The 6673-nt window shown below is 45.4% G+C and overlaps 4 non-coding genes across 4 annotated transcripts; all 4 read right to left on the bottom strand.

Annotated features, from left to right (window-relative positions):
• Nucleotides 1–482: 482 nt before the first annotated feature.
• LOC146055181 (U2 spliceosomal RNA) lies at nt 483–673 on the bottom strand. Its single transcript, XR_014468509.1, has one exon. It is a non-coding gene; the product is annotated as a U2 spliceosomal RNA (small nuclear RNA).
• A 1375-nt stretch (nt 674–2048) lies between these two features.
• LOC146055180 (U2 spliceosomal RNA) lies at nt 2049–2239 on the bottom strand. The gene has a single exon (XR_014468508.1). It is a non-coding gene; the product is annotated as a U2 spliceosomal RNA (small nuclear RNA).
• Nucleotides 2240–3612: 1373 nt separating this feature from the next.
• LOC146055179 (U2 spliceosomal RNA) lies at nt 3613–3803 on the bottom strand. The gene has a single exon (XR_014468507.1). It is a non-coding gene; the product is annotated as a U2 spliceosomal RNA (small nuclear RNA).
• A 1375-nt stretch (nt 3804–5178) lies between these two features.
• Nucleotides 5179–5369, bottom strand: LOC146055178 (U2 spliceosomal RNA). Its single transcript, XR_014468506.1, has one exon. It is a non-coding gene; the product is annotated as a U2 spliceosomal RNA (small nuclear RNA).
• Nucleotides 5370–6673: the final 1304 nt, after the last annotated feature.

Genomic DNA, 6673 nt, shown 5'->3' with positions numbered 1-6673 from the left:
AAATATATAAGAAATAAAGAAAGAAAGAAAGAAAGAGAGAGGAAAAAAAAAAAAACCAAGCCATTTCAAATGGAGAGGGAGGGGGGTCCAAAAATGCCATTGCTGTGATCCAGTTGATGTTTCCGTGGTAAGATCGTAGGTAAGTCACATAGTGTTTGCATATTTATTGGGAGGTCGCAGCGATTGATAAGTCCTTTAATTTAGGCAGGCTTCCGGTCTTTTGCCTAGGCCGCACATGCTGATATCAAGTGTAGTGTCACGTAAAAATATTTAACTGCCTCGATTCCAGAAAGTACAATTCAAGGAGTCAAGAAATAGTCACAAAATGATACACTGGAGGCAGGATTTCAAAGTATTTATGCACAAGGGTTAAACCTTGAAGCAGCAAATGCATGCATTTCTAAATACAAAGGTGCACAAACAATTGATACTCCAAATCAAGTGCCAGGAATGGAAATAGTCTATTTTTGGATAACAGATTAGGAAGGTGCACCGGTCCTGGAAGTACTGCAATACCAGGTCAATGCGTGGAGTGGACAGAGCAAGCTCTTCTTCCATCTCCCTGTTCTAAAAATCCATTTAATATATGGCCCCCAGATAGGGGGCGTATCAGATATTAAACTGATAAGAACAGATACTACACTTGATCTTAGCCAAAAGGCCGAGAAGCGATAACCCGAATGGGCTCCCAGCAAACCGCGCGAACCTGAATTCGGCCAGCAATACTGGTGGAGAGGAGATCAGCACCACGGACACATCTAACACACACACATCACTTCTTTGTCGTTGCAGTCTGAAAGATACCTGGCTGTACGGCAGGTGTGATTAGGACTTGAAGTGCTGGACAGGGACCCGGAGGACGAGTAGCCATCCAACTGATTTTGTGATTAGGTCGTCGGCGGGCGGGAAGGGAGCCTCAGCTGGGTAGGAGGCCAAATTTGCATGTGCTCCGCCCCGTCTGTTGACGTCGCGTCAACAGACACACACCCACTAGGCAGACGACCAACAGGCAAGCAGCAGCAGCCAGCTGTCTCCTCGCTCTTTGCTGCTGCATGCCTGCCTGTGTCCCTGACGAACTGCTGCTGACTAAATCAATCAGCTAGCTGCTGCAGAGGAGAAGGAGGAATCTTGCACAATCAGGTGCAATGACGGCTTTCCTGTTTTGAGCCCATTCAGCAGCAGTAGTAGACAGTCAGATGGACAGGCATTCATGTGGCAGGACCCTTTGTGTGACATCACAATCTGCCCTCTATGACATCACAAGCTGCTCACTCGGAATCCGGCGGAACCTGACAGCCAGACAGTCACTTGGAACAGACAGGCAGACAGGACAGTCATGTGTAGGTGAGCTGGGTGGGCCAATGTTTTCTTTTATTGGCAGTTACCACCCAAATGATGGTCCGAAGAAGGTAAGTGATACTTTTTCTAAATCCCCCCTCTCAATGATCATCAATTGTTTGGCTCGGAAAAAAAATGGAAGAGGAAAAAAAATTCCCAAAACAAAAGAAATGAGGAAAAAAAATTCCCAAAACAAAAGAGAGAAAAGAGCGCGCAAAAAGAAAAGAAAAAAATATAAGAAATAAAGAAAGAAAGAAAGAAAGAGAGAGGAAAAAAAAAAAAACCAAGCCATTTCAAATGGAGAGGGAGGGGGGTCCAAAAATGCCATTGCTGTGATCCAGTTGATGTTTCCGTGGTAAGATCGTAGGTAAGTCACATAGTGTTTGCATATTTATTGGGAGGTCGCAGCGATTGATAAGTCCTTTAATTTAGGCAGGCTTCCGGTCTTTTGCCTAGGCCGCACATGCTGATATCAAGTGTAGTGTCACGTAAAAATATTTAACTGCCTCGATTCCAGAAAGTACAATTCAAGGAGTCAAGAAATAGTCACAAAATGATACACTGGAGGCAGGATTTCAAAGTATTTATGCACAAGGGTTAAACCTTGAAGCAGCAAATGCATGCATTTCTAAATACAAAGGTGCACAAACAATTGATACTCCAAATCAAGTGCCAGGAATGGAAATAGTCTATTTTTGGATAACAGATTAGGAAGGTGCACCGGTCCTGGAAGTACTGCAATACCAGGTCAATGCGTGGAGTGGACAGAGCAAGCTCTTCTTCCATCTCCCTGTTCTAAAAATCCATTTAATATATGGCCCCCAGATAGGGGGCGTATCAGATATTAAACTGATAAGAACAGATACTACACTTGATCTTAGCCAAAAGGCCGAGAAGCGATAACCCGAATGGGCTCCCAGCAAACCGCGCGAACCTGAATTCGGCCAGCAATACTGGTGGAGAGGAGATCAGCACCACGGACACATCTAACACACACACATCACTTCTTTGTCGTTGCAGTCTGAAAGATACCTGGCTGTACGGCAGGTGTGATTAGGACTTGAAGTGCTGGACAGGGACCGGAGGACGAGTAGCCATCCAACTGATTTTGTGATTAGGTCGTCGGCGGGCGGGAAGGGAGCCTCAGCTGGGTAGGAGGCCAAATTTGCATGTGCTCCGCCCCGTCTGTTGACGTCGCGTCAACAGACACACACCCACTAGGCAGACGACCAACAGGCAAGCAGCAGCAGCCAGCTGTCTCCTCGCTCTTTGCTGCTGCATGCCTGCCTGTGTCCCTGACGAACTGCTGCTGACTAAATCAATCAGCTAGCTGCTGCAGAGGAGAAGGAGGAATCTTGCACAATCAGGTGCAATGACGGCTTTCCTGTTTTGAGCCCATTCAGCAGCAGTAGTAGACAGTCAGATGGACAGGCATTCATGTGGCAGGACCCTTTGTGTGACATCACAATCTGCCCTCTATGACATCACAAGCTGCTCACTCGGAATCCGGCGGAACCTGACAGCCAGACAGTCACTTGGAACAGACAGGCAGACAGGACAGTCATGTGTAGGTGAGCTGGGTGGGCCAATGTTTTCTTTTATTGGCAGTTACCACCCAAATGATGGTCCGAAGAAGGTAAGTGATACTTTTTCTAAATCCCCCCTCTCAATGATCATCAATTGTTTGGCTCGGAAAAAAAATGGAAGAGGAAAAAAAATTCCCAAAACAAAAGAAATGAGGAAAAAAAATTCCCAAAACAAAAGAGAGAAAAGAGCGCGCAAAAAGAAAAGAAAAAAATATAAGAAATAAAGAAAGAAAGAAAGAAAGAGAGAGGAAAAAAAAAAAACCAAGCCATTTCAAATGGAGAGGGAGGGGGGTCCAAAAATGCCATTGCTGTGATCCAGTTGATGTTTCCGTGGTAAGATCGTAGGTAAGTCACATAGTGTTTGCATATTTATTGGGAGGTCGCAGCGATTGATAAGTCCTTTAATTTAGGCAGGCTTCCGGTCTTTTGCCTAGGCCGCACATGCTGATATCAAGTGTAGTGTCACGTAAAAATATTTAACTGCCTCGATTCCAGAAAGTACAATTCAAGGAGTCAAGAAATAGTCACAAAATGATACACTGGAGGCAGGATTTCAAAGTATTTATGCACAAGGGTTAAACCTTGAAGCAGCAAATGCATGCATTTCTAAATACAAAGGTGCACAAACAATTGATACTCCAAATCAAGTGCCAGGAATGGAAATAGTCTATTTTTGGATAACAGATTAGGAAGGTGCACCGGTCCTGGAAGTACTGCAATACCAGGTCAATGCGTGGAGTGGACAGAGCAAGCTCTTCTTCCATCTCCCTGTTCTAAAAATCCATTTAATATATGGCCCCCAGATAGGGGGCGTATCAGATATTAAACTGATAAGAACAGATACTACACTTGATCTTAGCCAAAAGGCCGAGAAGCGATAACCCGAATGGGCTCCCAGCAAACCGCGCGAACCTGAATTCGGCCAGCAATACTGGTGGAGAGGAGATCAGCACCACGGACACATCTAACACACACACATCACTTCTTTGTCGTTGCAGTCTGAAAGATACCTGGCTGTACGGCAGGTGTGATTAGGACTTGAAGTGCTGGACAGGGACCGGAGGACGAGTAGCCATCCAACTGATTTTGTGATTAGGTCGTCGGCGGGCGGGAAGGGAGCCTCAGCTGGGTAGGAGGCCAAATTTGCATGTGCTCCGCCCCGTCTGTTGACGTCGCGTCAACAGACACACACCCACTAGGCAGACGACCAACAGGCAAGCAGCAGCAGCCAGCTGTCTCCTCGCTCTTTGCTGCTGCATGCCTGCCTGTGTCCCTGACGAACTGCTGCTGACTAAATCAATCAGCTAGCTGCTGCAGAGGAGAAGGAGGAATCTTGCACAATCAGGTGCAATGACGGCTTTCCTGTTTTGAGCCCATTCAGCAGCAGTAGTAGACAGTCAGATGGACAGGCATTCATGTGGCAGGACCCTTTGTGTGACATCACAATCTGCCCTCTATGACATCACAAGCTGCTCACATCGGAATCCGGCGGAACCTGACAGCCAGACAGTCACTTGGAACAGACAGGCAGACAGGACAGTCATGTGTAGGTGAGCTGGGTGGGCCAATGTTTTCTTTTATTGGCAGTTACCACCCAAATGATGGTCCGAAGAAGGTAAGTGATACTTTTTCTAAATCCCCCCTCTCAATGATCATCAATTGTTTGGCTCGGAAAAAAAATGGAAGAGGAAAAAAAATTCCCAAAACAAAAGAAATGAGGAAAAAAAATTCCCAAAACAAAAGAGAGAAAAGAGCGCGCAAAAAGAAAAGAAAAAAATATAAGAAATAAAGAAAGAAAGAAAGAAAGAGAGAGGAAAAAAAAAAAAACCAAGCCATTTCAAATGGAGAGGGAGGGGGGTCCAAAAATGCCATTGCTGTGATCCAGTTGATGTTTCCGTGGTAAGATCGTAGGTAAGTCACATAGTGTTTGCATATTTATTGGGAGGTCGCAGCGATTGATAAGTCCTTTAATTTAGGCAGGCTTCCGGTCTTTTGCCTAGGCCGCACATGCTGATATCAAGTGTAGTGTCACGTAAAAATATTTAACTGCCTCGATTCCAGAAAGTACAATTCAAGGAGTCAAGAAATAGTCACAAAATGATACACTGGAGGCAGGATTTCAAAGTATTTATGCACAAGGGTTAAACCTTGAAGCAGCAAATGCATGCATTTCTAAATACAAAGGTGCACAAACAATTGATACTCCAAATCAAGTGCCAGGAATGGAAATAGTCTATTTTTGGATAACAGATTAGGAAGGTGCACCGGTCCTGGAAGTACTGCAATACCAGGTCAATGCGTGGAGTGGACAGAGCAAGCTCTTCTTCCATCTCCCTGTTCTAAAAATCCATTTAATATATGGCCCCCAGATAGGGGGCGTATCAGATATTAAACTGATAAGAACAGATACTACACTTGATCTTAGCCAAAAGGCCGAGAAGCGATAACCCGAATGGGCTCCCAGCAAACCGCGCGAACCTGAATTCGGCCAGCAATACTGGTGGAGAGGAGATCAGCACCACGGACACATCTAACACACACACATCACTTCTTTGTCGTTGCAGTCTGAAAGATACCTGGCTGTACGGCAGGTGTGATTAGGACTTGAAGTGCTGGACAGGGACCGGAGGACGAGTAGCCATCCAACTGATTTTGTGATTAGGTCGTCGGCGGGCGGGAAGGGAGCCTCAGCTGGGTAGGAGGCCAAATTTGCATGTGCTCCGCCCCGTCTGTTGACGTCGCGTCAACAGACACACACCCACTAGGCAGACGACCAACAGGCAAGCAGCAGCAGCCAGCTGTCTCCTCGCTCTTTGCTGCTGCATGCCTGCCTGTGTCCCTGACGAACTGCTGCTGACTAAATCAATCAGCTAGCTGCTGCAGAGGAGAAGGAGGAATCTTGCACAATCAGGTGCAATGACGGCTTTCCTGTTTTGAGCCCATTCAGCAGCAGTAGTAGACAGTCAGATGGACAGGCATTCATGTGGCAGGACCCTTTGTGTGACATCACAATCTGCCCTCTATGACATCACAAGCTGCTCACTCGGAATCCGGCGGAACCTGACAGCCAGACAGTCACTTGGAACAGACAGGCAGACAGGACAGTCATGTGTAGGTGAGCTGGGTGGGCCAATGTTTTCTTTTATTGGCAGTTACCACCCAAATGATGGTCCGAAGAAGGTAAGTGATACTTTTTCTAAATCCCCCCTCTCAATGATCATCAATTGTTTGGCTCGGAAAAAAAATGGAAGAGGAAAAAAAATTCCCAAAACAAAAGAAATGAGGAAAAAAAATTCCCAAAACAAAAGAGAGAAAAGAGCGCGCAAAAAGAAAAGAAAAAAATATAAGAAATAAAGAAAGAAAGAAAGAAAGAGAGAGGAAAAAAAAAAAAACCAAGCCATTTCAAATGGAGAGGGAGGGGGGTCCAAAAATGCCATTGCTGTGATCCAGTTGATGTTTCCGTGGTAAGATCGTAGGTAAGTCACATAGTGTTTGCATATTTATTGGGAGGTCGCAGCGATTGATAAGTCCTTTAATTTAGGCAGGCTTCCGGTCTTTTGCCTAGGCCGCACATGCTGATATCAAGTGTAGTGTCACGTAAAAATATTTAACTGCCTCGATTCCAGAAAGTACAATTCAAGGAGTCAAGAAATAGTCACAAAATGATACACTGGAGGCAGGATTTCAAAGTATTTATGCACAAGGGTTAAACCTTGAAGCAGCAAATGCATGCATTTCTAAATACAAAG

The sequence above is a fragment of the Crinia signifera genome, unplaced genomic scaffold (assembly GCF_055691185.1).
Source record: "Crinia signifera unplaced genomic scaffold, ASM5569118v1 HAP2_SCAFFOLD_333, whole genome shotgun sequence".
In the NCBI taxonomy this organism is placed as follows: domain Eukaryota; kingdom Metazoa; phylum Chordata; class Amphibia; order Anura; family Myobatrachidae; genus Crinia; species Crinia signifera.
The sequence above is the reverse complement of the archived record's forward strand: the minus strand, read 5'-3'. Positions and strand labels throughout refer to the sequence as shown.